This window comes from Diceros bicornis, chromosome 5 (genome assembly GCF_020826845.1).
Source record: "Diceros bicornis minor isolate mBicDic1 chromosome 5, mDicBic1.mat.cur, whole genome shotgun sequence".
NCBI classification, from domain to species: Eukaryota; Metazoa; Chordata; class Mammalia; order Perissodactyla; family Rhinocerotidae; genus Diceros; species Diceros bicornis.
This window is the reverse complement of record NC_080744.1, coordinates 85,254,949-85,276,688: the sequence shown is the minus strand read 5'-3', so window position 1 is coordinate 85,276,688 and position 21,740 is coordinate 85,254,949.

The following is a 21,740-nucleotide window of genomic DNA, read 5'->3' as shown; positions in this document are numbered from 1 at the left end:
CCTCACATTAATTCCTTATTCTGGGTCATAGTACAGAAGCCACAAAGATTTATGAGGATTCTGTTTAAAAATGAATGGAAATATTCTTTTGATAACAAATCTTAAATTGTTTGCAGTAAGAGAGCTAGATAGTTTAAAAAGTGGCAAAAAAAAAAAAAAAAAGTGGCCAGAGTTAGATTTTCTAGCTGTAACGATTCTCTAAACATCTTAATAATTAATTTCGGGAGATTTGATCTTCATCTTCCATGTTCCACACAACCCTGGATGCCTCAATACCTTCTGAATACTAGCAGCATCCTAGGCCGAGAAAGTCTAGTATTTGATAATGTAAAATAGCAGAAGATTCAAAACTCGAACTATTTTTTTAAAATAGGTATTAGATTACAGCATTGTAGCTGTCACAATTGTCCACACTATCGATTCCTGATGGATTCTGCTTTTGCTTGTTGACAGTTACACTCACTCATGATTCGAAACCCAGAGCTATTAGTAAAACGTGACCTATTTATGGCACTGACTTTACTATGCCTGGGAAGGATTATTGCCACATTCAACAGAAATTATTACTGAAAGTTGGTAAGACTGGTTTCTCTCCTCTTTAAGGTGGCAGGAACGGCAGTATAAAGAATTACGTATGACTTGGTCTATTCTTTTTCAATCTATTGAGATATGTAGATATTATACTCTGAAATTATCTGCAAATAAATGCTTTAAAACATAAATTCAACCAAATAAAAGGTATATATATGCACATCACATAAGAACAAAAGATAGAATCAAATAAAATGGCTTGAATATGTACTATCCAAATAAGGTGATCTTTTCCTTCCATGGACCATCTCAAGACAGATATAAACTAAGCATGTGGGATACTAAGGCTGACAGATGTGCCATATTAAGCAGGGAGACGTTTTATGACTTAGGGCTATTGCTCTCTAGAGATGGAGCAGACACCATGGACCACTTCACCTGAGACCACAGATCACACTCAAGTTGCAGGCTCCAGAGGCCTTGTCATCCCAGAGAACCACCAGAGTCCCTTTCCGTCCAGATCTCAGTCTCTTTCCCTTCCCTAAGGTCAAAGGGGCGAAGGCACTGAGATGGTCTACATGGATCTATGTGAGTTCCCTTCGTAGGGGATTCACTTTAGCGAGACCTACCTGCTCTAGTTCAATTTAAATTCCACAGTGGAACATGAAATATCAGTAAGTATCCATTACTCACAGAACCTTTGGATCCTTCGAGAATTATATACATTTAAAATAATAAAAAAATGATAAGATAAAAACGCTATGAATTTTCCCTAAAGAGCATCTTAAGCAAAGTTCCTGCCACTATTTTTTTTTACTCTGTGTTTTGATTCTTGGTGATTTCTTTTGAGTCACTCCTGCTTTTCCCACTAGGCTTCCGTGCAGGTTTCCGAAGTTACTTCCTTAAGTGTATAAATAAAGTCTTTTTATTCAAATGACAGACTTTACTGAAAGACTCACAGGCATCAGTCTGAAGCTGTCATATCTTTAACATGACTCCAGCAAAGTTTATTTTTGCAGCTGTGAATAGAATGCCAGCATTGATGAAGATTCTATACATTTGTGATGAGTAATATAGGAACAAAAGTACTGGGCCTGGAAAGAAATATTTTTGGTTTTCTTACTTATTACATTTTTAATAGAAACTCAGGGAAAGCCTTATCTGCTGTCATTTGGTTTAAATTCCACAGTACTTTTTGTATTTGACCAAATTCCCTTATCTCCTATTTCCTTGTATTCTGCTGTGCCAGCCTCCTAGCAGTTGATATACTTATCTGTGGTTTTATAATAAAGTTTTAGCTTCTACTGAAGGAAAAGAGAAAAAAATAGAAAGAAAAGGAAAAGCTGCTCCTTAGATACTAAATATTCCAGCTGCCTGCGTCCATTATATGACTTTGAAATGGTTGCCTGTTCTTGGCATATTTGGGAAGCTTTGGGGGTTAGTTCCATGCATCCAATTTAGAGGTGTACACTGTGCCTAGTGTCACAGCTTCTGATTTCTTTGAACAGGATATGGATATGGTGTACAAAGTGCAAAAACAGGAATAAAAAAACATGTGAACACCAACACACACATACCTCCAAATGGCAAAACAGAAATAAAAAGAGGAGAGCAGTCATGCAAGCCTAAGGTTGCCTCCTTGTTCTTTCTTTTCAGTCTAAAGCAAGCCAGTATCTCTGTTTCAAAATTGAAGGAAAACCTGGATAGTTTTTGGTATGTCTTCCTAATTTGATATTCAGTACTTTACTTATTTTAATCCCAATTAAAAAATTAAGGAAAATTCAAAACCAACTTATATCAATACGTGAAAAAGTTCGTTGGAAACACAAACAATCTCAAGTCGTGATAGAGTGTGGAGTCTAAAAGTCTCACATGCAAGGATGTGAGATACAAACTCATAAACAAATGAATTCGCTACTCAAAGTAGTTGTGGACAATGACATTCTTTTTCAAAGGGTTTGAGAAGGTGAGCGTTTCATGCTGGTTATTGGTCTAGTAAGAGACAATTCAACAAGCAGTTGCTCTCAGTATCTACTATGTGCCAGACCCTCTCCTGGGTCCTGGCTCTTACAGAGATGAGTAAGATATAATCTTGATCTACAATGTAGAATCATGTCACCATATACTATTTATAAACTCATCTGACCTATGAAGCTCACTTACCTCATCCGTAAAATGGAGACCCTACTATCTGTGAGGCTTGAAAGCAAGAAACAGAACTGAAATATATAACTTTATGACTTGAATTATTTCTCTGGTTCTATGGATCCAAATAACATTCTACGGAAAGATGGACTCCAGTGGACTCTCCTTGAGAAAACAACTCAGCTTTCCAGGAAGCAAAGTGGGACTTCCATGATTTTACTGAATTGTTGGGAATCAAAATACTCTAATTTTAGGTCCCTTCTGAATTATCCCTTTTGTGTCCACTTTGCCACATTTGAGAGTGTGGTGCAGTTACGCAGTGCAGAAAATGACACTGTTTGCTCTTAGTCAGGAACCATTTGGTGCCTCCCCAAAGCTGGGATCTTGGAAGCCGACAAACTGCCACTTTTCACTGGCAGTAAATTCACCAGAACTTCTCCGTGAGTGTTCATAAAGAAGATAGAGAATCTCCTTCTCCTCCCTTGCCTTCCCCAACAGATGTTTTGCCTCCATGACACAGTACAATAAACCTGTGAAATAATAAAGGCGGAACTCACACTGAAACACCGGCTACTTTTGAAAGGAACAAACTGATTGGACCATTTGCACGATATTCTGCTGTGACAGAATGTGACAACTATACCTTTTATTTCCTATCCGGCCTCCAGGAGATGGAAGATTTAGTATCCTTTTGCACACTTTAAGTCTGAGAAACTTCTGCTTATGGCTTCTTATGAGTCCTGGAGGCTGGAAAAGAAATCAAGATGCTTTAGATTTGCGGCAAGGATTCATATTAAGTTGCTTCAATTTGCAGTAGAGATGCTGGTGGCACTTTGCAAATATTGTCACCATTGACCTGCAAAGGTTGTACATCTAAACCTCTGAGCACTGCTTTCATGTCAGCAAATGAGCTGTTTTCAATCCCTGTTCCACATTTTTTGCTGTTTTGCCAGCTTCCAAGCTGAGACTGTCAACATTACTATAACTTGTGATCTTGCACAGCCATCAGTTTCAAACAATTTCCATGCACATTTATTCAGGCCGAGACACAAGCAGGAAGTCCCAAGGTGGCAGGTTCTTGCATTACTCTAATCCAGTTACCACTGAGTTAAAATGCTTTCATTACAGTTTCAAACCCCTGGGAGAAAGTAGGTATGACAAGCTGGGTCTGCTTATTATGTTTTAAACGAAGATTGACTCCGGGAAATAGTAGCAAGACTGAACAAGTACATTTTTACATACTTCCCTTCTTCTGTCCTTCTCAGTTCTTATTTTTAATTCTTCTTAGTTTGAACTCTCCTCAAGGTCTTTTAGCCCACCTTGTTGGAGATTTGGAGAGCCACAGTACAAGCAATAATTATAAATAAATTACTTATTTATGTAAAGCCCTTTGGAAACCTTATGTGTCTTGGGCGTGCTTTAACCTGCCCCTCACCCCCCACTCAACTAAGATATTTTGAAACTGTCTAAACCTGGCCACCTAAGCGTTGGTGAATTATTAAAAATTAACTGCTTCCTTAACTACTTCCTTAATCATTGCCGATGAACACTCTAAATCAAATATTTAAGGTATAATTTGATATAAAGCAACTTATTTATTCAATTAATATTTATGAAACAGCTATTTAAATGCAGGTACTGTGCTAAGCGTGGTGTCTCAAAGGAGCCAACGTGGCCGTAACACCAACCTTTTCTGAGTTTATAATTTTAGGGGGGAAAATGGACAAGTAAGCAGGTAACTTTAATAATTTAAGATATGTGCCACAACAGGAGAGGGAAAGAAGCTGTGGAAGAGAAACCTCAGCTTCCCTTGCAGAGAGCCATCTCCTACACAAGACATGAAGAAGGCTCCTGCAGGGAAACGACGCAGACTCTCAAGCTAAAGGCTTACAGTGTGCTTAGAGGAAGGACAGACTCTCCGGCAGCATTATCAGCTATGTATCATAGAGAAAGGCTGGGAAGGATTCTGCAAGATATTTGAGGATGGAAGATAGAGTAAAGATTACTGTATCCCAATGCAAATACCTGCAACTTCATTTATACAGCGCTGCTGAGAATGTAAATTTTCTGAGTACCTGAAGCTTACACTATTAAAGTGTCCAAACTTGATTTTGTGTCAGTCATGGAGACATCTTAAAGGCACCGCCTCATTTCTTGCCTTCCCAAATAGTGCACCAGGGTAACTTTTCTGTATTTGGTGTCCAGTGAAAGAAATGAGAGATAATTATGAAAGTGACTTATCTTCCTAACTAGTTTGTAAGATCTTTGAAATTCTGGGTCATTTATTTATTTATTTATTTATTGCTGAGGAAGAGTGGCCCAAGCTAACATCTGTGCCCGTCTTCCTCTATTTTGTGTGTGGGTTGCCACCACAGCATGGCGTGATGAGTGGTGTAGGTCCGTGCCCGGGATCCAACCCTCCGAACCCCGGGCAGCTGAAGTGGAACACACCGAACCCAACCACTGAACCACTAGGCTGGCCCCTGGATCTTATTTTTTATGCTTCATATACTCTTAGCTCAAATTATGTGCTGAATTGACATTTGTGAAATCAAAAAGTCTTGAATGAATGCACAAATAAATACATGAATTTAAAAATAAGAAAAAACTAATCCGGACAACAGCTTAACATAAAGCAACATGAATATAAGAATTGGTTTTTGCATTTCTTCAGTATTTGGCTTAAATATTTTATTAATCATTTTCATAGATTATTCTAAGTTATATCCCATTTTATGCTTTTAAAAATGCATACTTTGGAATCTAACAGAAAGTTTGAAGAATTTTATATGAAATTCACAGGGAAGTAATTCAGCATCTAAATTATTACAACGTGATACACTGTAAAAATGTAAACGTTTTTCCTTTTTACTTTCTTTTAAAAGTGTTTGCAACCAGCCCTTGGTAGAAATTAATGAAAAACTGATGTTGGTTTTCTCCTTATTGTGCAGTTTATATTTGCAACAGTAAAATTGAATTTGTGTAACACTAAGTGTTAATGTCTCTGAGAAAGCCATAATTAGACTATAAGTCTAGACCAGAGTTTGATTCACTACAAATCTATAGCTTGGAAGGCTAAAAGTAATTGGTAGACGGGGGAAACTTCATAAATCCTTGTAAAATGACTGATGGGTGGGTAACATGAAAATCTGAGTTACCCAACACCAGAAGATGATAATCCAATCAACGCTAGGAAATTGTCCCTGCTATTTTGGTTATTTAAACTGTAATTATCAATCCCAAAATATTCCAAAATTTCTTCTTCATCTAGTTTAAAGGACACAAGTAGAAAACTATTGGATGTGGAGCTATGTAAGATTTGCAGATTCCACAAATATTTATCAAATGCCTACTACGTGCAAAGCAATAATATAAGTCCTAGAGACATTGCTGTGAACGAAACAGACACTAATCTCTGCCCTCGGGGAGCTCACATTCTACTGGATGGAAACAAACATCAACCAAATAAACAATTGAAATCATCAAACAAATAAACAATTGAAATCTATAGTATGTTAGATGGTGATAAGTGCTATGGAGAAAAATAAAGTGTGTAATAATTTTAAATATCACTGTCAGAGGAGCCCTCATTGAAAAGGGGAGACTTAATCAAAGACCTAAAGGAAGTGACAGCTCTTCTGGGGAAGAGTATTCCAGTCAGAAGCAATGACAAGCACAAAGGCCCTGAGGCAGGAACACATCATGAAAGGGAGGGACAGAAAGGAGATAGCATGGCTGAGGCAGAGTTAGTGCAGGGAAGAGTAAGAGAGAATGATGACAATCAGAGAAGTGATTGTAGACAGGAGTGGTAAATTGTATAGAGTCCTTGGAAAGACTTGGTCTTTTACTGTGAGTGAGATGGGAAGTTACTGGAATTGCGGACAGTGAGTAACATGATCTGACTTGCTTTTTTGAAAGAACTGTTTTGAGAATTGTCTGTGGGGGTGCAAGAATGCTCGTGGTGGGGGTGTAAGACGAAGCAGTATTGCAACAATCTGCTGAAAGTCGCTGGTGGCTGGGGCCATGGTGGTCCAAGTGAAGAGAAGTGGTGAGATTCTCAATAGACTTTAAAAGCAGAGATGATGGGATTTGCTGATGAACTAGAATTTGGACATCAACCAAAGAAAAGAAACAAAGAAAACACTGGGATTTTTACCTCAGAAACCAGTCAAAAGACTTAATTTTTCTTGGGGAAAAAAAGAGTCATAAGAAACCAAAACAAGACAAAACTTTTGTTTTCTCTCCTTGAAGAGTAAGAGAGGAAATAAATTTCTTTGCAGAACTACAAAGAAATGGAACTTCTGGACTTCAGAGTCCAGGACCCGGTTTTGAATCAGGACTTTTCCACTTATTCAAGGCCTGTATGATTATGAAAGAGTTATTTAACTGTGTTCAATTTTCTCATCTATAAGAAAGAGATGATAGCATTTACTTCATAGAGGGGTTGTGAGTACTAATTGAGAAAATCTGTGTAAAATGGCGATCATAGTGGCTGACTCATAGGATCGCTCAACACGTATTGGAAAAACAAATTGACTTTTTGTGAAACTAGAGAAAACTAACCATTTCAACAGTGATGAAATCTCCCGTAAGCCATGAAGAAATGGTCCTAATATTAGCATATAAATAATATTTTTGCAAAACAGATTTTTAGTAACACTAGTTACTTGGTGACACTAGTTGAGTACCTAAAATGGAGAGGTGTTAAAAGAATATTAAAATAAACATCACGGCCCCGGTTTTTAAAGAAATTACAGATTGGCGGAAGAGACAGATGTGTGCACAACATAACATGAGAATCAATGAAAATTGAAGGAAAATAGTGATTTTTTTCCACCAAGAATGGAATTAGTTTGGCTAAAATTTCTAAATGGAAATAAAAGCTTTAGACTATACTGATCGTATTTTCTGAACCAAAAATCAATACACGTGATCTGAGAAACATAGGCATGGGGGAGAAAACAGTGTCAAGAATTTGAAATCAGGACTACCCTACAAAATTGAACATTTATAATAATTTTAATACATATTACATCATAATAACTATTACTTGAGCTACTGTGAAAATGTCTGCCTTCTAACATTCATGCAACTGAACATTCTTGTACAGGTAGGTCAGATTTTCTCTAAGAGAAACCCAGAAATATGTTCAGCCAGGTCCTGAATTTGGAGTGCTTATCTGAACTAAAATCAAAACCTTCAAGTTTGTTGCCCTGCCATTATTAATGGATGTTTAACACCCTGCTAAGCTGGTCTAGCACTCAGCTGTTTCCTTCAAGTTGGTTGAATAACTGGTATTCTTCCTGCTCACAAAGTCTTTGTTCCTGTGCATATTGCAAAATCATCCTGAGTAAACAGTCTGTGTCATCTGTATTGAAGGGAAGTAATGTATGGATTAGTGTATAATAGCATGGGTTAGAGAGAAAAATGAGTCACTAAAGTAGCTGGTTCAGAGGAATAAATAACTAAATCATTATCTTGATGCCCGACTTAGAAAGCATTAGCTCTCAAAGGCATAATGTCTAAAATATAAAGACTATTGTGTAAAGCCCCATTATGGACTGTAGTTTGGTAGTTCATGATGGAAAACTATCAGCTGTGCCTACACTTAACAAAACACAGGATTTAGAAGAAAAAAAAAGGAAAGAAACTATCACGATATTCAGCCAAATTTCTTGCTCCCTGATGGTGAAAATTAGAAGCCGTTGCCATGAAAGAGATATGATAGGTAGGAATAAATTACTTTACATATCAAGTACAAGTATATCTGGAAGCATCTACCTGAAAAGGTTTTTATGCATTTATTGTATCCATTCTATGTTCCTGGTGCAGGAGACACACAGACAAATCAGATATGCCTATCATCAAGGGCATCACAGTTAAAAGCAGATATGGCAAATAGATTTTATGGATGTATCAATGCCAGTTAGTTAGAAGAGGCTACCTGTGGTACTGTTTTGAGAGGAATCCTGACTCAGCAGGAGAGAGTACTGTGATCAATTAGTCATGTCTGGCAGGGATGCTATAATGGAAGTGAAGACTCGAGTATCAGCTGTTTAATAACAGTGATCTAGTGGGAGGGAGAGATATGGAAACCAAGGTGTACAATAAAATGCTGAAATAGAAAAGTGCAGAAAGTCCTGGAGGGCCAAATAGAGTTGAAGTGGGTCAAAGAAGGTTTTCAAAGGGAGATTACATTTGGTTTGAGTCTTGAAGGATGATTAGGTATACACCAGTGTTATGGACTGAATGTTTGTGTTCCCCCAAAATGCATATGTTGACACCTCAAGCCCAGCGAGATGGTATTAGGAGAAGAAGCCTTTGGGAAGTGATTAGGTTTAGATGAGGTCCAGAGGGTGGAGCCTCCATGATGAAATTGGAGCCTTATAAGAGGAAGCCTGAGAGCTAACTTGCTCTCTCTCTTTCCGTCATATAAGGATGCAGTCAGAAAGCGGCCATCTGCAACTAGGAAGAGGGCCCTCACCAGACACTGGATATGCTAGTGCCTTGTTCTTGGACTTTCCAGCATCCAGAACTGTTGAGAAATGTTCGCTGTTTAAGTCACCCATTGTAACATGGTAATTTCCTGTAGCAGCCCAATCTAAGATAACTGGGAAGATGATGGTGCAAAAGCCACTCCTGAGAAACCCAATAATAAACACACACAGAGAAAGGTGAGAACAGGCATGGGTTGTTCTACTATTCACATTCAGTTTGGCATTTCCGCAGGAGACAGAATGAGCCAAACTCTCCGAGTTCAATCTCCCCCAACTTCTGTTGATTATAATTCCTAAATATTTCTCAAGCCTATTTCACGCTCCACATGTAGGCCACCACCTTACTCTCAATCATAGTCACTTTTTACGTAGGGTATATCGGTGACCTCTTAACTGATTTTTGCATATCCACAACTTATTTATCTATTTATTCATTCATGCAACAACTTTATCAAGGGATAATTTACATATCATAAAACTCATTTATTCTGAGTGTGTAATTCAGTGATTTTTAGCAAATTTAAAATATTGTGTAACCATCATCGCAATGCAATTTTAGAAAGTTTCCATCAACCCAAAAAGATCTTTTGTGTCCATTTGCAATCACTCCCCAGTCCTACCCCCACCTCTCACCTATGGAGACAGAAGGTAGATTAGTCCCTTTCTGGATACTTCATATAAATAAAATCATACAATGAGTGATAATTTCTGTCTGGTTTCTTTGACTTAGCATAGTATTTTTGAGGTTCATCCATGTTGGAGCATGTATAAGTACTTTGTTCCTTTTTGATAGCAGAACAGTATTCCTTTATATGGATATATCATATTTTATTTACCCATTCACCAGTTGATGGACATTTGGACTGTTTCTACTTTTGGCTATTATGAATAATGCTACCGTGGGCATTCCTGTACAAGTTTTTGTGTGGAGATATGTTTTCATTTCTCTTGCTTAGATACCTAGGAGTAGAATTTCTGGGTCATATGATAAATTTAAGAAACTGCCAAACACTTCAAGACTGTCTATACTATTTTATATTCCCATCAGCAATGTGAACAATATTCTCGTCTCCAGTTTTTACTTCACATTGTTGCCAGAGGGTTCTTTTCAAAAATCTTATACATCAAGTTATTTTACAGCTTTAAAAAATTTCAGTCGTTTCTTGTTGTTTTCGGAGTAAATACTTAACAGAGTCCACAAGGTCAAGGTAGAGGTCTGGTCCTCATTCACCTCTTTATGTTGCCTCTTCATGTTTTCACATCTCTCCTTTTCTCTACTCCAGCCACTCCAGCCTCCTTTCAGTTCTTTAAACACGAGGCACTCTCATGAGAGAGCTTTGGCAAATGCTGTGTTCAAGCTTTGAATGCTTCTCCCAACTTTTCCTTTTTTTTTTTGCCTCCTTAATAATGTCTACCCATCCTTTGGCAACAGATCAGATGCCATAGCTCAGCAAAGCCTTCCCTAACTCCCCCAACTAGGTCAGATTTCTGCATAATATATTTTTGCATTTTATCTCAGTTTATAATTGTGCTTTTATTTATTTACTATCTCACTCAACCAACAGAATCTAAGCTTCCTGAAGGAAGGATCATGCTAGTCTGCTCACAATGACGTATAGGAAGCATCAGTAGACATTTGTTGAATGAATGAAGAAAGTAGAGAATGGAGAGAGGTGATTGGACAGGCAGGGATGGATCACGTCATGGAAAAACCCTGGACATCTTGTGAAGGGATTTATACTTTATCCAGAGGGTGATGGAGAATAGTTAAGTACTTTGAAATGGATAGAGACATAACCTTGTATTTAAATTAGCTCCTTTCAGTTTCTTTATGAAGAAAGTCTTTGAAGAAGTAAAGGTTAGAAGCAGAAACCCTACATAAGAGGTAGGCACTAAGAGAAGGGTTTGGATTCAAGAAAAACTAAGAAGACTCTCAGTTTTCTAGCATGAAGAGGTAAATACATGCTACTCATCAAAACAAGAAAATGATTATTGTACAATTGAATATGTGAGTTTGTGAGTCTGGACTGGATATAAATAGCCTATAGATGATCGTAAAAACCACGAGAGAAAGAGAGTGTAGAGGAATAGACCAAGGATGATGGAACCCTGGGTAATCCCAACATGTAATGAGTCCCAAGAGTGAAGGAGGGAGAGAGAGAGGGAGGGATGAAGAAAGGAAGAAAGAAAGGAAGAAAGTAAGCCAAGAGAAGTCTAAGAACCAGGAGGGAGTAACATGAGGAAAAAGCTTTTTGATACTGCTCTTGACAATAATTTTTTGGATATGACCCTTAAAGCACAAGCCACAAAATCAAAAATAAACAAGTGAGACTACATCAAACTAAAAGCTTCTGTAGAACAAAAGAAACAATCAACAAAATGAAAAGATGACCTACAGAATGGGAGAAAATATTTGCAAACCACACATCTGATAAGAAGTTAATATACAAAAATATAAGGAACTCATACAGCTCAATAGCAAAAAAAAAAAAAAAGAAAAAAAAAATCCAATTTAAAAATGGACAAAGGACCTGAATATACATTTTTCCAAACAAGATATTCAAATAACCAACAGGTAAATGGAAAGATGCTAAACATCACTAATCATTAGGGAAATGCAAATCAAAATCACAATGAGATATCACCTCACACTTGTTAGGATGGCTGTCATCAAAAAGACAAGTAATAACAAGTGTTGGTGAGGATGTGGAGAAAAGGGAACTCTTGTGTACTGTTGGTAGGGATGTAAATTTGTGTAGCCACTATGGAAAAAAGTATGGAAGTTCCTCAAAAAGTTAAAAATAGAACTATCATATGATCTAGCAATCCCACTTTTTCTATATATCTGAAGGAAATAAAATCACTATCCAGAAGAGATATTTGTACCCTTCTGTTCATTGCAGCATTATTTACAATAGCCAGGAAATGGAAAGAACTTAAGTGTCCATCAATGGAGGAGGGCATATGCTAAGTGAAATGTCAGACAGAAAAAGACAAATACCGTATGATCTCATTTACATGTGGAATCTAAAAAAACAAAACTCAAAGAAATAGACATCAAATTTGTGATTGCCTGTGCAGAGGTAGGAAGTGAGGGAATTGGGTGAAGGTGGTCAAACTTCCAGTCATAAGGTAAGTCAGTCTTGAGGATGTAATGTACAGTATGGTCACTACAGATAACAATACTCTTTTGTATATTCGGAAGTTGCTAAGAGAGTAGATCTTAAAATTTCTCATCACAAGGAAAAACAATTTGTGTAACTATATAAAGTGATAGATGTTAACTAAATTCATTGTGGTAATCATTTTGCAATATATATGTATATCAAATCATTATGTTGTACACCTTGAACTTATACAATGTTGTATATAAATTATATCTTACTAAAACTGGAAAAAGAAAAAGAAACAAAGCCAAGAAAGGGAAACAAATCCAAGAGGTTCTTCTCTAAGAAGAACCAGGAAGGAGTAACACGCTGAAAGTCTTTGCAAGAGAGCTTCAGTAAGGAGAGAGAGAGAGAGATCATCGTTGCTGTACACAAACAGTTGTCTCTCAAATAGGGACTATGAAAATCCATGGTTTTAACTGGGAAAAGAAAGGGGATCAATAGGATTTTATCTACCAAATTGTTGTTTCTAGTGGTGCAGAATGCTTTCTGATTTATTTTCTGTGGTTTAGTAAATGCTTTATTTTAGGTGCACATAAGAGTTTGTTTAGGAGATAATTTAGAACAAAAAAAGAAACTTGAAATGAAAAAGCAAGACTTCTTAACTTTACCCAAGTTTCTGTCTTTCTTTCTTCCTTCCCAATCTGTTTTGACATCAAGACTACCTTGTTTTGTCAACTGTGCTGGAGACAGATAAGGATGGTAGGTATGCAGCTTAGTAATCATTAAGTCTCAAGTTGTCTTGACATCTGCCAATAGCTAAAACACTTTAAGTCTGAATTATCTGCTCATTCGCTTTTCTTGCTAGTCAAGTTTAGTGACACAGCCAGAAAAACACCACCATCACCAACAAAAAAAAAAATACATTCTAGGAAATAGCAAATGCATGTTTAGAAGGCCTGATGACTTTATTTTTATTTTTACTTTCTACATATTTTTAAATTACTTTTGCAAAAAAACTTATTAGGTGAAATCAATTAAGTTCAGATTTAATGCTGTTTCCTTATGAACTCTCAAAAATTAAAAATCTTATAGTCAAAAAGAGTGATAATAAGTCTAGAGTGGGACTCCATAGACATTTCAATAACGCAGGTTGGTTTTGTAATCTTTTATTTAGTAAACCTATGCACCAATAATGTTCTCATAGTTGGAAATCTCTTTAAGATTTGAAAAAAAAAAGGGAAAATGCTATTTTAAAATAATTGCAACTAATAATTTTATAGATGTACTGTAAAGATACATAGATGATATCTACTTATTTCCTGGCTTAATAAGATATTTAAGTTAATCATTAGGTATAGTATAAATTAGATAATTATTACTAAAAATAGGTTATTTTTTCAAATCTTTTTTGAACTCTTTTCACTAATATTTCTCAATTTGGAAATTATCTTGTTGAAAGAAATAGTTTTGAAATGAATAATGAATAGTTCTTTTGAGGAAAAATTTAAAACTATAGGCATCCCTCAAAACTTGGAATAGGTATATTTCAACTCAGCTGTCTATAAAAGGAAATTCAAATTTAGATTTTTAAATAGAGCCTGTTGCTCTTAAGCAAATAGACAGCCAATTATTTCTCCAGCAAAAATGGGTTTATTCCGAATCAGCAAAGTATTGCAATTCATGGTCTGCAACCATGGCGAGCCACGTGCAAGTCCCCCAGCAGTGCAGGGAGGAGAAACTCTTTTGCAGAGGGGAAGAGGAAGCCGGGGCTATTGTAAAGGAAGAGGTCAAGGTGCAGTGGCTTTTCAGTGGTTGAGTTGTGACAGTCTCTCCTTGGCTGAGCTTCTTTGCAGCCAAGAAGAGGAAGTCTTTCCTCTTCCTCTTGGGCTCTGCAATCAAAGCAGGGCCTGAGAGCTCCCACTTTTTTGGCCTCCCAACTTCAATTTAATGACATTTCTGTTTGTTAAGTTCCATTTCTGTTAATTAATTTCCTCTTTTGATCGAGATCTTTTTCTGAAAGCATTGCTGATCAAAAGTCAGGTTTTTCTGGCTTCATCAGACTTTTGTCCCCTGATGCTAGGAAGGACCTTTCCTAGGTGTCATGTCACGTGTCAGAGGGAAAGTGCACAGATTAGAAACCTATTGTGGCCACACTTGAGAAACAAGGAGGGGGAGGAGGGAAAACTGTCAGGCATTTTTCTTTTCTAAAGTCTGTGTATTATCAAGATCATAGGCATTGGAGATCACCTGAAATGTTACATCATCATCAAAGGTTTGGCAGACAAACTTCCAACAGGCCTGGTTCAAACATCTTGGAAAAGGTGTCTCCTCAGATGTTGTCTGTTTCAACTTCAGGAAATCTTTACTTTTGAGTGATCAGGTAATGTGCAGGCCCAGTCAGGGTTTGGTGTTTTTTTGGGTGTCTCATATGAATCCAAGAATCTATTCCCTGGATTTTTGTGGCACAAGTGTTAGTTAATAGTATCTGACAGGGTCCTTTCTGGTGAGGTTGAAAAGAGTCCTTCTGGAGGTGTCTTTTCCAATAGATGAAATCTCCAGGTCGCAAAGTGTGATGCTTAAGATCTTCATCTCCCTGGAGCTCACTGTGAAAAGATTGCTCTACCAAACTTAATTAATTATTTTATTATTTTTTTTTTGTGAGGAGATCAGCCCTGTGCTAACACCCGCCAATCCTCCTCTTTTTTTGCTGAGGAAGACGGCCCTGGGCTAACATCTGTGCCCATCTTCCTCCACTTTATATGGGACGCCGCCACAGCATGGTTTGCCAAGCAGTGCGTCGGTGCGCACCCGGGATCCGAACCAGCGAACCCCGGGCCGCTGCAGCGGAGCGCGCGCACTTAACCGCTTGCGCCACCGGGCCGGCCCCCAAACTTAATTATTTTTAATAGAAGCAATTAGGCCTTTGCTGTATTGGAGTATGTGTCCTTTTATCAGCTGTGCGTCAAAAGAGGGAGGAGCCAAGTGCGTTGGGCATTTTGTGCTTATCTTGAAGGGTGAGAGTTTATGAGTTCCAAAGGGGGTAGATCTGAGATTTAGAAGGATCAGTGGCAATGCTTTTGGCCAAAGTATTTGGAAAGTCTCTTCAAATTTTGCCAATTGATTCTTAATAATGCCATTAGTGAGTTCTACTAAACCAGAAGGTTGAGGGTGGTACGCACAGTGGAAGTGTTGTGAAACCAACCAAGCAGGGCAGATTTGTCGAAGCACGTGACCAGTAAAATGGGTTCCTCAATCACTGTGAAGTTCAAGAGGAGTTCCCCAAGTAGAGATAATCTTTTCCAAAAGGATTTTAGCCACAGAAGAGGCAGTAGCCTGTCTGCAAGGAAAGGCTTCAGTCCAGTGAGGAAATATACAAGCCATGACTAAAGCATATTTATATCCATGAGACAAGGAAAGTTGTATGAAATCCACTTGCCAAACCTCAAATGGTCTATTAGGCAGTTTAAAATGTCTGGGAGTGGTATGAACAGTCTTCCCTGGATTGTGCTTTGAACAAGTGGGACAAGTGAGGTAGGTGCTTTTTGCAGCCTTGTTAGTATTTCCCCACCAATATTGATTTGCGAATGCCGTCATTTGGTCAGTAGACCATTGGTTTAATGCATGTTCAGTGGTTAGGAGTGGGAATTTTAGAGCCTCCAGTAGAATTGGTTGTTTTTAGGCCAAACCAGATCTTTGTCTTTTTATCAAACCAACAACTGTTGAATTTCCAATCTTGTTTTTCCTTTTCTGAGGCCAATTGTTGGGCTTCTCTAACCAGTTTTTTTTTTAGTTATTTGGGTAAATATCCGTTTGGACCATGACAGAATTTTGGCTGTCGTTGGTTCCTTTAAGGGCAGAATTCCTTATGGAAATGTCAGCAAGATGATTTCCTTTAGCTTCCAGAAAGTCAAGTTTAGAGTGTCCCAAGATCTTAATGATAGCTAAAGCAACAGGTAAAAGTATAGCATCCAATAATTCCCGAACATGGGGGTGACTTTTAATTCTATTTCCACTGGAAGTAAGGAAGCCATGTGGCTTCCACAGCTTTCCAAAATCATGAGCTACTCTGAAGATGTATCTAATGTCAGTATAAATATTGCTAGTTTAGCCCTTGGCTAAAGCACAAGCCCGTGAAAGAGCATATAATTTGGACTGTTGGGCCAAAGTAGCCATAGATAAAGGTGCTACCTTAACAATATTGAAAGGAGTTGCAATAGCGTACCCAGCACAATATTTGCCTTTGCCACCTTTTGAATAAGAACCATCAGCAAACCATGAGAAGTCAGCATTACGCAAAGGAGTTTCCTGCAGATCATCGCGAGGAATCAGGTGGTGATCCATTAGGGTTAAGTAGTCATGAGGGACTTTGTCGGTAATGGAGGGGAGAAAAGTAGCAGGATTAAGGTTATTGTAACATGAAAGAGTTATGCGAGAAGCAGTTAACAAAAGGATTTCATAGGAGGTGAGGCAGCTGACTGAAATACGTTGAGTGTGATGACAATTCAGGAGGACTTCTACTGCATGAAGCACCCAAGTGGTGACTAGGGATCCCACAACAATTTTCTTGGTAGCCTTAACCAAAAGGGCAGTGGCAGTAATGGTTCTAAGGCAAACGGGGTATCCTCATGCCACAGGGTCCAGCTGCTGGCTGTAATACCCTATGGGTCTATGGTGGTCCCCGAGTTTCGGGCTGAGTACCCCAAGGGCATTCCCTTCCTTTTCATATACAAAAGGAAAGAGGGGATCTGATAATTGGGATGTCTAAGGGCAGGTAGGTTCATAAAACTCTCCTTTAAGGCCTTAAAAGCTATGTTGTCCACTTCTTTTCATAAAATTGGGTTGGAGTAGTTGTTCTCTAGTAAAACATAGAGAGGTTTGGCCATAAAAGAGAAATTTGGAATTCAGTTTCGTCAATAACCAACTAACCTCAGAAAATCTTGCAGTTGGCACTTAGTTTTGGGTTTTGGGAAACTTAGGACACCATGAAGCCTGTCTGGACCTAGGTATAGCCCTTGTTCTGATATCAGCTGCCCTTAATACTGAATCTGGGTTTGGGCAAATTGCAATTTCTCTTTGGTGATCTTATGTCCCTTTAAGGCTAAATGCTTTGGCAAATGGATGATACCTATGAGGAGACTCTGGAGGAAGAGCAAAGAAGCAAGTCATTTACATATGGCAACAAAGTAGAACCCCTAGGGAACTTTATATCATCCAGATCAACCTTCAGGATTTGTGAAAAGCAAGAAGGGCTCTCGGTAAAACCCTGAGGCATTACTGTCCAGGTGAATTATTTTCCTTCCCAAGTGAAGGCAAAAAGGTATTGGCTAGCTTCATTAACTGGAATACTAAAGAATGCACTGCATAAATCAATTACTGTAAAGAATTTGCCCCCAGTGGGAATGGAAGTTAGTAGTGTATGAGGGCTGGGAACAACAGGTGTAGAGGGATAACAATATTTTTCATTGCTCGGAGGTCCTGGATAAACCTCCACCCTCAGCCATTGGGGTTTCTCACAGGTAAAATAGGAGGATTACAGGGACTAGTACAAGGGGTAATGAGTTCTTGAGACTTGTAATCCTCTATTCTGGGCTTTATACCTTGAAGGGCTTCTTCACTTATGGGGTATTGATTAATTATGGGGAGAGGTTTTGAGAGATCTATTTGAATGTTGATAGGAGATATTCTGTGAATTTTACCAATATCAGTTGAATATTTTGCCCATATGGAGGGTGGTAGCTGATTCAATAGGGCTAAATGATCAGTGTTTTCAGAACTGGCTCTAGTATACCGTCAGAGATGGAGCAAATAAAAGATGTCAAAGTGTCATTTAACTCACCCGGTTGGCTGTTTTGATGGCTACTGTCAAATTCTAGAATTATTTCCCCCTTTCAGGAGAAAGAAATTCTGGCAGGATATTTTTCTAAAAAGTCTAGGCCTAATAAATGAAAAAGGAGAGAGGAACTAAGAAGAAAAGGATGTGTCTCCGAAAGGGCCTAAACAACAGGGAATAGGTTCAGAGACAGGAATCTTGTGAGGTTTACTGGAGATCCTCACTGTTTGAACTGTCTTAGTACTCCGAGACAGGGGCTGCTTAATAGTCGTGGGGTTGAGCATCGAGAGTGTGGCTCTGGTGTCAATTAGGACAGAAAGAAATTCATCTTCAATCTGGAGAAATGTTTCTCCAAACCGAGTAAGAGGGAGGATTGGGAAGAGCCCCTTCATTGGGAATTTGGAAGACATTGGAAAGGCTGGGTAGAGGGCTGAATGTGTCTGAATTGCTTAAATTTGTAACACTCTCTTTTCTAATGTCCTGGCTCTTTATAATAATAACAAAAATCGGAGATTTTTGGTTTCCCTTAGGGGCCTTCATTTGCTTGGCATTGAAGGTTAAGAATTTTAGCGGTCTTTCATTTAGATGACTTATCTAGAGTGTGAGAGAGTTGGTTTGCCAGATGAACTAAATCTAGAGCGAACATAGTTTCCCATTCCATCCTGGTCCTTTTTACTAGAAGGGAAAGATCTTGGTTCAGCCCATTAATAAACACAGAGTTAAAAGCTACCTGTGTGAGGGCCGGCCCCGTGGCTTAGCGGTTGAGTGCGCACGCTCCGCTGCTGGCTGCCTGGGTTCGGATCCTGGGTGCACACCGAGGCACCGCTTGTCCAGCCATGCTGATGCCGTGTCCCACATACAGCAACTAGAAGGATGTGCAACTATGACATACAACTATCTACTGGGGCTTTGGGGAAAAAAAAAAAGGAGGAGGATTGGCCATAGATGTTAGCTCAGAGCCTGTCTTCCTCAGCAAAACGAGGAGGATTAGCACGGTTGTTAGCTCAGGGCTGATCTTCCTCACAAAAAAATAAATAAATATATAAAACAGTTAAAAAAAAAAAAGCTACCTGGGTGGAATCAACATCTGAAGTAAGACCACAATTTTCTTTCAAGACAATATGAAGTCGACTGTAATACTCATGAACAGGTTAATCAGATTTTTGTGCACAAGCCTGAATTTTATTCCCATCAACAGGCCTTGGGAAAACTCTAGGAATTGCCCAATAAAGTCATTTAGCAATCGCCTGAGCCTTATCATATAACAGGTCGGCAGATTGGTCTCCTGGTTGTAACTCTAGAGATCTTTCAGGATGTTCCCAATTAGCAGTTTTCATTCAATGCTGGGTCTGCTTCACCGACAAGCATACAAACTAGCTGATGTCAGTCAGAGAAACCAGGTTGATAATTTTGAATGACTATACTTAATACCTCAGCAAATCTGGGAGGATCTTCTGTTACTTTGGGAAAATCTTTGACTATAGATCACAGGTCAGCTTTGGTCCAGGGAATATAAGAAATCAAGAGTTTAGACTTTGGATCTTCAGAAGGCTTAATTTTTAATTTTTTTTTTTTTTTTTGTGGGGAAGATCAGCCCTGAGCTAACATCCATGCTAATCCTCCTCTTTTTGCTGAGGAAGACAGGCTCTGAGCTAACATCTATTGCCAGTCCTCCTCCTTTTTTTCCCCAAAGCCCCAGTAGATAGTTGTATGTCATAGCTGCACATCCTTCTAGTTGCTGTATGTGGGACGCGGCCTCAGCATGCCGGAGAAGGGTGCATTGGTGCGCGCCCGGGATCCGAACCCGGGCCGCCAGCAGTGGAGCGCGTGCACTTAACCGCTAAGAAGGCTTAATTTTTAAAGGGACAGGTTCTGATAGGTTCAGAGAAAGAGGGAGTGGGGAGAGATTCAGAGAAAAGAGGGAAGAGGAGAAAAGAGAGTATGGGGGAACTGAGGTATAGAGGAGGGGTAGGCAGTATAGAAAGGAAGCAGAAAGATGTCACCAGAGGTGGAGCCTGAGATGAGGGAGCTGAGGAAGAGGAACATGAAGCTTCGGAAGCCATTTCGTCTTTCTTTAATCGTTTGTTTGCCTCAGTTAATCTTAAACTTTTATTTTAAAAAGGGGCTATATTAGACTCCTAATAATGTTTGGAAGCCTCAAAATACAAATCAAAATAGGTGTTCCATTCAGTTTTGGAAATTACAGAGCTATGTATGGTTGCCCAATTCCAATTTAAGAAAAGTAAGTTTTGGGAGTTCAAAATTTCCCCATGATGGCCATTGATATTCTAGATTACTTTTGGTTAAATTGGTCCATTTGGTTAGAAATGCACATGGGGGATGATGTTGGTTTTTGAACATAAAATCAGTTGGGGTCCCTGTAGGGGTGGTGCCCTCAAATTTCTTTGAGGTTTTTCTCTGTAGTGAAGGAATAATTCTCAAACCTAAATAGCTCAAACAGCATAAACAGCTTGCAACTCAAACAGCTTGACTATCTCAAATAGCCTGCAGGCTTAATACCAGCCAATCCCAGTAGAACAGTCTGATTTCAGTAAGTTGGACTGAAGGTTAAATCAACCCAGTTCCAAGGAACAATGCAGTTCCAAAGAACAGTCCGGTTCCCAAGGGAATTGGACTGAAGGTTGATCAAGGCAATTCTAAGGGACAGTCTGCTCCCAAGAGAGTCGGGACAAAGGATGGACCGGCACAGTTCCAATGAACAGTCCAAAAGTCAGATCAAAGGCTAACCAGTTCCAAGTATGGGAACAGTCTGGTTCCAAAAGAAGTCGAACTGAAGGCTAGTGCAGTTAAAAGAAACAGCTTGATTCAAAGAGTCAGATCAAAGTACCACCTGAGTACTTGCAGACCAACAAGCCCCTAACTAGAAAAGGATGAAGCCATAAAATGGATCTCAAATAAAGCCTGGAGAGCCTCAAAAGCAAAGAGGGCAGTAGGTCAGATTCAGGAGAAGGACTTACCCTCAGACTCCAGGGTCGGCTAGAAAAGCAGTGAGCTGAATGGGCTCTGCTGTGGGTACTGCACCTGTTTGCTCACCAGCATCAGCATCATTGGGGGTCTTTTCTGGATCCCCATATGGGCCACCGAAATGTTGACCTTAAGCAAATAGCCAGGTATTTCTCCAGCAAAAATGGGTTGATTCAGGATCAGCAAAGTATTGCAATTCAAGATCTGCCAACATGGCGAGCCACGTGCAAGGCCCCCGGCAGCAAGGGAAGAGAAACTCTTTTATAGAGGGGAAGAGGAGGTTGGGAGGGCTATTGTAAACAAAGAGTTCAAGACGTAGTGGCTTTTCAGTGGCTGAGTTGTGACAGTCTCTCACTGGCTGAGCTTCTTGCTGGTCAAGAAGAGGAAGTCTGTCTTCTTCCTGTTGGGCTCTGCTATTGATGTACGGCATGAGTACCCCCTTTTGGCCTCCCACATCCAATTTAATGAGGTTTCTGTTTATTAATTTCTACAAGCCAATAGAAAAATAGACAAAAAGAAAGATTATATACCTAGTCAAAAGTTTCTTTGATCCAGTGAGGATCTGAGAAGCAATACACATACAGGTGAAGAACGTGTGTGCCAAAACCAAACTACTTGAGTGTGAATCACAGTTCCTCACTT